This window comes from Phascolarctos cinereus, unplaced genomic scaffold (genome assembly GCF_003287225.1).
Source record: "Phascolarctos cinereus isolate Bilbo 61053 unplaced genomic scaffold, phaCin_HiC Scaffold_2;HRSCAF=192, whole genome shotgun sequence".
Lineage (NCBI taxonomy): Eukaryota > Metazoa > Chordata > Mammalia > Diprotodontia > Phascolarctidae > Phascolarctos > Phascolarctos cinereus.
Window position 1 is genome coordinate 292235753 of NW_027555625.1, and position 8260 is coordinate 292244012.

Here is an 8260-nt window from a genome sequence, read left to right on the forward strand (position 1 = left end):
TGTGGTTGGACTGCAGAGTGTCAAAAGACTGGAAAGGTTGGGAGGTACCACCTTATAAAGAACTTTAAGTGCTAAAACAGTGAATATGGAAACACTGAAGCCTACCGAGCAGGAGAGTGATAGGGTCAGACCTATGCTTTAGACAAATCACTTTGCTTTAGGAAAAAAAAAGGCAGATGAGTAGAAAATGGATTAGAGTAGAGAGAAATGAAGCAGAAAGTCTAGTTAGAAGACTATTGCAGTAGGTGACAGGAGCCAGAACTAGGGTTGTATATGAGGGAAGAGGAGGGGATGTATATAAGAGATGTTGTGAAGGTAGAAATGGCAAGATTTGGGGATAGTTTGAATTTATGGGGTTGGTAAGGGTAAGGAGTGACACCAAGGATGTAAGCCTAGTAAATAGTAAAGAAGTTCAGAAGAGGGGGGAGGATTTTGGGGAAAACATAATGAGTTCTGTTTTGGACATGTTGAGTTTGAGATACCTACAAGGCATCCAGTTTGAGATGCCAAAGAGGCATTTGCATATGTGTGACTAGGGCTCAGTGGAGAGAATCATCTGCAGAAATCTGAGCTTGTGGGAGTTGATGAGATCATAAAGTAAAGTACTAAGTGAAAAGAGAAAGGGGCCCAAGACAGATCCTTAGGTGACACCCATGGTTAGTGGGCACGACCTAGATGAAGATCCAGCAAAGCAGACTGAGAAGGAGCAGCGCAACAGATAAGAGAAGACAGCAGTATCATGAAACCTAGAGAGGGGAGAGTATCCAGAAAGAGAGAGTGATCTACAGTGTCAGATGCTATGGAGAGATCAAGGAGTATCCGTATTGACAAAAGGCCATTGGATTTTGTAATCAAGAGATCAATGGTAATTTTGGAGAGGGTAGTTTCAGTTGAATGATGATGGTGGAAGTCAGACTGCAGAGGGGATTACGAAGAGAATGAGAGAAAAGGAAGAAGAGACACCATTTGTAGATGCCTTTCTGCAAGATATAGAATGATAACTAGTGGGGATGGTAGGATCAAAGGATGATTTTAAGGATGCAGAGATAGGGGCGAGTTTGTAGGCAGTAGGGAAGGAGTCAGGATTAAGAGACTGATAATAAGAGATAGGGATGATAATGGGGTCAATTTGCTGGAGAAGTTGGGAGGGGATGAGATCAAGAGTATATGTAGAGGCGTTTGCCTTGGCAAGAAGGGCCCCTTCTGATCCCCAAAGGAAAACTCCTAGGTATATTGTAGCCAAATTCCAGAATTCCCAGGTCAAGGAGAAAATAACTGCAGGCAGCCAGAAAGAAACAATTCAAGTACTGTGGAAACACAATCAGGATAATACAAGATTTAGCAGCTTCTACATTAAAGGACCTCAGGGCATGGAGTATGATATTCCGGAGGGCAAAGGAGATAGGATTACAACCAAGAATCACCTACCCAGCAAAACTGAGTATAATCCTTCAGGGGAAAAAATGGTCATTCAATGAAATAGGGGACTTTCAAGCATTCCTGAGGAAAAGACCAGAGCTGAATGTAAAATCTGACTTTCAAATACAAGACTCAAATGAAACAAGGAAGAGGTAAACGGGAAAGAGAAATCATAAAAGACTTATTAAGGTCGAACTGTTTACATTCCTGCATGGAAAGATGATATTTGTAACTCATGAGTTCTTTGTCAGTATTAGAGTAGTGGGAGGGAAAAAATTATATGTATGTATAAATAGATCGATAGATAGAGGGCACAGGGTGAGTTGAAGATGAAGGGGTGATAACTGGAAAATAAAATTAAGGGGTAAGAGAGGATTATACTGAGAGACAGAGAAAGGGAGAGGTAGAATGGGGTAAATTATCTCACATGAAACAGACAAGAAAAGGCTTTTGCAGTGGAGGGGAAGAGGGGGAAGGTGAGAGGGAATGAGTAAATCTTATTCTCTTAAGGAGAGAATAATGTACATACTCAATTGGGTGTGGAAATCTATTTTACTCTACAGGAAAATAAGGGGGAAGGGGACAAGAGAGCAGGGGGATGATAGAGGGGAGGGCAGATTGGAGGAGGGGATAATCAGAAGCAAACACTTCTGAGGGACAGGGTCAAAACAGAATAGAATAAATGGGGGGTAGAATAGGATAAAGGGAAATATACTTAGTTTTTCATAACATGACTACTATGGAAGTGTTTTCGTGACTATACATCTATAACCTGTATCGAGATGCTTGCCTTTTCAATGAGGGTGGGTGGGGAGGGAGGAAGGGAGAAAATTTGGAACCCAAAGTTTTAAAAACACATGTTAAAAATAAAAAAAAAATTAAAAATAAAGAAGGGCCCCTTCTTCATTTGAGACTAGAATGAAAGAAAAGACAGTGGAGGAAGATAGTGGAGAACATGGAGATGAAGGGGATTAGAGAAGGGGGAACTTTTTGAAAGGTCTCAGTTTTTTTCATTGAAGTACACATAGAGACCCTCCTTTGAGAAGGTTAGAGAGGGGGTTAGGCTTAAGGAGATATAAAATTTGAAACAGGTGCTGTGGGGAGTGGGTTAGTGAATCAATCTGACAGAATTAGAATGTTTATCTAGCTGCAATGAGGTCCCAGTTGAAATTAGATAACAAATTTGTTGTGCATCCAATTAGCACAGTTTTTAAATTTCTGTCAGCTTTTTTTCAACAGCAAGTGAATAGGAGAGAAGGAGGCAGTGAGTGGGAGTAATTCAGGGTAAGGGCTTGTCAACATGTTATTGTCACTAGGACAAGGGAACAAGAGAATTGAAGATGGTGGAGGACAGCATAGAGTTGAGTATGTGAAGGCAGCAATATTAGGTAAGACTGGAAAGAGAGGTTACAGCTAGATGGTGAAAGGCCTCCAATGGCAGACAAAGTACAAGGCAGGGACCCAGACAGAGATATCCTGCTTAGACTAAGCTATAAGGGAAAGAAAGGCATGCCTTTGGGAAGGTTCAATCATTGTGTCTGCCTATGAGGAGAAGAAGAATGTAGGAGAGGCTATTATGAGAAGTGAAGAAAGGGTGTCCAGTGTGAGCAGACACAGAAGTTCTGGCATTTGTATGGGGAAATGATGGCTTATCAAGGTGTCACACCGTTAGTGTTTAAAGAATAGAAGAGAAAATTTCCCAGGTAAATGATACTAGATGGCAGCAGGTGGGACACACAGGCTCCTGCTTGTCCCTGTTTGGCAGCAATATAGAAAGCCAATGAGAAGCAACCAGGAGGCCGGCAAACAGTGCCTGCTTCTCCTTGGATACTCTGATGGATCAATGATCTCCTCAGGGTGGGCCCTCACTCTCATAGCGATGACGGAATCCCAGCCATACCTTCTCATTCTCCCGTAAGCCCTGCACCAAGGGCAGTCTACACAGTTTGTTGGAGAAGCTTTCCTGTAGATCTTTTTCAGGGATCTCTCTCTTCCCCAGCCGAACCTTTGGATTGAAAGCAAGCACAGTAGAGGCGAAGGGTCATAGGATCCTAGATCTAGAGCTGGCAAGGTCTTTCAAAGCCAATCTAGTCCAGGGATTCTTAATTTTTTTTGAGTCAGGAACCCCTTTGGCTAGCAAAGCCTATGGGTCCCTTCTAAGAAGTATTTTTAAATGCACAAAACAAAAGGTACAGGATTACAAAGGAAACCAATTAAATGGGAAAGACAGCTACCAAACTATTTGAAAAGCAAGGTTATGGGTCCCACATTAAGAACCCTTGACCTTTGATCTAGTCATCATCAGAAATGAGACTCTGGGAAATTCTGACTTGTAACTTGCCTCAGGCTGCACTGGAAGTAAAATAGGACCAGGAGCTGAATCCAAGTGCCCTGACTCCTAAGCCAGCCTGATTTCTACTCTACCAACCTGACTTTTGAGATGAGGAGACACTGATTTTTGAAGGGAGTTTATAGGACCAGATAAGGAGCCCTTGTTGAGGCAGGGATTGAGGCAAGTGTCTGTGGGGACAGAAAGGTACCACTTTAGCTTAATATAGTTGAAAAAGAGTGAATTTGGAACTAGAAGACCTGAGGTTCGTCACCTGGACCAAACCGGCATCTAAAACTGTGGATGGCTAGAGCTGAGCAGAGCAGGATAGAGTCAGGAGAGTTAGGAACCAAACTGAAGTTTAATTTCAAAGTGAGGTAAACAGCTTGCAAGCAAGAACACATATGCTGGGGCACTGGCCCTAGAGGGTGGACTCAAGATAGTGTGCTGAGATCTCAATACTCCTACCAATGGCTATGCAGTGAGCTGCAGGCCTGACAATGGGGTAACAGAAACAAGAAGAATTTGATTCACAGCAGGGCTTCATGACTAGAGCATGGGTACTTGTCCGAGCTCGTCTGAGCTCACAGAACACCTGGTGCTGGTCAAAGCCATACAATAATTATATGATTTTGGCAGAGAGTGAGATCATCCAGAGGGTGAATGCAAAGGATTGTTGTTATGCTAAGCTTGGAGCACAGCTTGCTTGCTGGGCCTTGGCTTTGGAAAATAGGGTGTCTCCTAATATCTTGACAATTCTAATCTCAGCTCTTCTGTGAACCTCAGTTAACTCACTGGATCTTTTGAAACTCTGAATCCTATCAAGACTACAGGAGAGGTGACTGAGTCAGGGCTTCTAGAAGAGAAGAGAAGAGAAGAGAGAGAGAGAGAGACAGACAGACAGACACAGAAAGAGACAGAGACAGAGAAAGAGACAGAGAGAAACAGACACAGAGACACAGAGAAGGCAGAATGAGACAGAAATAGAGACAGAAAGGCATATTTTGGTTTATTGACCTACCTCTCTGAAATGCTGTATCATCTCTCCTGTTGGCATTTGTCCTTCATAGTACTCCTGACTGGACAGGAGGTGAGCATAGACCAACCACCTTGTCATATAAAACCCCAGAACAGACCAAAGAAGGTCTTGCCCAAGGTCTGTCATGGTCATCACCACCACCATGATGAATGTATCATTTATTAAGTGCAAAGTACTGTGTTCACTGCTAGGGATGTATATAGAAAAGTAAGACAGTTTCTGCTCTCAAGGAGCTCACCTTCTAATGGGGGAGAGAACACAGATGGAAGGTGTCAGATGGAAAGGTCCCATGTCCTTGGGGTGCATTGGGAAAGCAAATATTAATGCTTCTCTTTTTCTAAATTTCATTTCCACTGATAAAATTATATCAGTTTCTGATGTTGAACCATTTGACAGTACTAGGGATTTTGGTGACAAGAACTTTCTTTTCTGGGTCTTCAACATATGTGGCTATAGCACCTGTAGGGGCAGTTACCAGGTTTCATTTCCACAAGGGTTGTTTCCAAGGTTATGGCTGTGAGCACTGGGCTGAGGAAGCATTGCCATCACCAAGGCTCTTGGGTTCAGGGTCCTGGCCCGTCTCTACGAGGGTCTGAGGAGAGATGGTGGTCAAGATGGTAGTGTTGGTGACCTGATCTTCCTAGCACACTCTGTCTTCTATCTCTCCCCCAGGGTGCCTTCTGCTTCAGCTAGGCTGACTTGCCCATGCTGTGAGTGGCAGTTGGTAGGAAAAGCTAGCTTCTTCTCCATAGGAGTTGCCTCCCCAGATGTTGGCTGTGAGGACTGGTCTGGAAGCAAGACAAGATGGTCTGGAAGGTGTTGCCACTCCCAGGGCTCATCTGCTTATCTGCCTTCTAGTGGTCAGCAATTGTTGCTGGTGCTGATGAGGAAGGTGGACTCTTTCTCCACAATGATTTCTTACCTTAATGATGGTTTAGGGCTGGACGCAGACCTGGTAGTTTGGGGTGGGGACACTTATTCCCAAGGCTTTGAGTTCAGGGTCCTGGGCTGTTTTCCATTAGGATCTGAGGAGAGATGGTGGTCAAGGTTGCTGGTGGACTTGCTTGGCACATGATAGAGCATGAGTGGGCCCTGCTTTTAAGGATGCTGATCCCCACATATTCAAGCTTCCAGGATCATCAATTTTTCAGTTAGAAGTAATCAAACATCTATCCAGGCTTTGTTTTACAGAAGATGAGGCTTTCAAGGCAAGCAGTGGTCCTCCCAATCAATAAAGACAGCAAACTTTTTTTTTTTAATATATGAAGACAGCTTAATTATTTCTGAAATATTTCTCCATTTAAGAGTTTACTTTGGAATTAACATTACCAAGTTACCTCAACCTGAGTATGTAAGGGCCTTTTACTATCTACCTTCTTCAGGATACCACGCTAGGTGCTAGAGATAGAAAGATAACTAAGACATTGGGCCTAAATGTCTATATTTGGGGGCATTTGGGGGTTGGGAATAGGAGGTATAAGTTTACATGTAAACTTCCACAAAGGAAAGAGTGAATTAACCCAAAGTAAAGGCTGTGAGCAAGAGCCCTGAGAGATTGCCCAGTGAGAGGTCCCTTCTTCCACGTAATTTCTTCTCTCTTTTTTTAACCTACCTACCTACCAAAAAAACCTTTTCGGGTTGCTTTATAATCTATTTACAATATAGCTTTGGGTGAATGGACCGTGAGAAGAAGTAGCCTACACCCACACATACACACATTCATTGGTATATACACCACACATGCACACATGCATTCACCATGAACATGGAACTACGAACATTATCTATCTATCTAATCTATATCTTTGAGTACTCCTCAGTCTATGCATAGTGCACGAATGCACGGGCTTCCTTTGCTGTTTTTCTTATAAAACACTCCCACTTCCAGACTCTGGGCTTTTTTACCGGCTGTCTCCTATGTCTAGACATCTCTCCCTCCTCATCCCAGCCTCCCGTCTCCCTGCAAGCCTCAGGTAAGTCTCACCTTCTGTAGGAAGCCTTTCCCGGCCCTACTGAATCTTAGTGCCTTCCCTCAGTTGATTATTTTCCATTTATCCTGCATATATAGTTTGTTTATACATGGTTCGCTTGTCGTCTCTCTCATTAGACTGTGAGCTCCTTAAAGGCAGAGACTGACTTTTGCCTCACTTAGCCTGGCACACAGTAAACGCTTAATCAATGCTAACTGATCCCCACACGCGTAAAGCCTGAATATAGCTTAGGACATAAGCATCCCTATGCCTACATGCATGAATGCATGAATGCATACATGCACACATGCGTGGGCCTTGAGATCGATTTTGTAAGTTTTCCAGTGGAGGAGCAGACGCTGGAGAACACGAGCCGCGCTGCTCCGCGCTGCTCCACGCTGCAAAGACACTCGTTCCTGCGAGTGCTCTCAGCTCCTGGGGATGATGCAGTCGTGTTTTGACTGGCCTGGGTTAGTGACTCCTCGGCTGGTGTCTGGGCCGCGAAACAGGCGAGCTGAGCTGAGCTGAGCCGGCTTGGGTTGGGTAGAACTGGGCTGGGCTGAGCTGAGCCAAGTCGGGCTAGGCGAGGCGAGGAGGGGCGGGGCTAGGCGGGGCGGGGCGGGGCCAGAGAGGCCTTGCGAGGGCAACAGCGATGGGGAGGAGATTCTCGCGCTCCTTCTGCGGGCGGCGCCGTGGCTTAGTTGGTTAAAGCGCCTGTCTAGTAAACAGGAGATCCTGGGTTCGAATCCCAGCGGTGCCTACGGGACTCCGGGTGTTTCTTTTTTGCCCTAACGCAGAAGAAAAAAAAACCAACCTCATTTTATGCCGCCTGGAGATGGGGAGTCCCGGAGAAGCGGGCAGGTAGGGTTAGGGTTAGGATTGCATTTTGAGGGGCAAGCGCCAGCTTTCGGACCGCTCCTTTTTATTAGCCAGCTGCATCCCGAGCCCGAGAGGGGCCCCGAACCTTGAGTCCACGGGGATCCTCGTGCCCCGAGTCCAGAGCCCCGAGTCCAGAACCCCGAGCCAAGGTGAGGGCTGCGCTACCGGGGTTGGGGTGTGGGGGTGCAAGGGCGTGGGGGGTTCACTGCGCCTCCTGGGGCAGGGCCAGGAAGGTGGGGAGCATGGAGGAGTGGGGATCACTGAGGGGCAGGAGGAGACGGGTCACAAAGTGCAGCTTCCAGGGAGGGGGGAAGACTTTTTTTGGGGGCCAAAGTGTTTGGCGCGCCTAGGGAACAGGCTGGAGGGAGTGGTGGCGGGGGGCAGAGGATATTTGGGGATGGAGGGAATGAAATGAGGGAGAGGGCTCAGGGGTCCTGGGGGATTTGAGGATGGGAAGAACTGAAATGGAGGAGAATTGGGGGCCCTAGCGCTCAGAGGGGGGCTCTGAGGGAGAAATTTGGGGTTAAAGGGTCAGAGAGTGTTTGATGGGGAAGGACTGAAATGGAAACGCATTGGAGGTCTCAGGGCTCAGGAGATTTTGGGGGGGCTCTGAGGGAAGAATTT

The 8260-nt window shown here is 45.8% G+C and overlaps 1 non-coding gene across 1 annotated transcript; it reads left to right on the top strand.

The window, feature by feature from the left end:
- The first annotated feature begins 7443 nt into the window (after positions 1–7443).
- On the top strand, positions 7444–7517 carry TRNAT-AGU (transfer RNA threonine (anticodon AGU)). The gene has a single exon. It is a non-coding gene; the product is annotated as a tRNA-Thr (tRNA).
- The last annotated feature ends 743 nt before the right edge of the window (positions 7518–8260 follow it).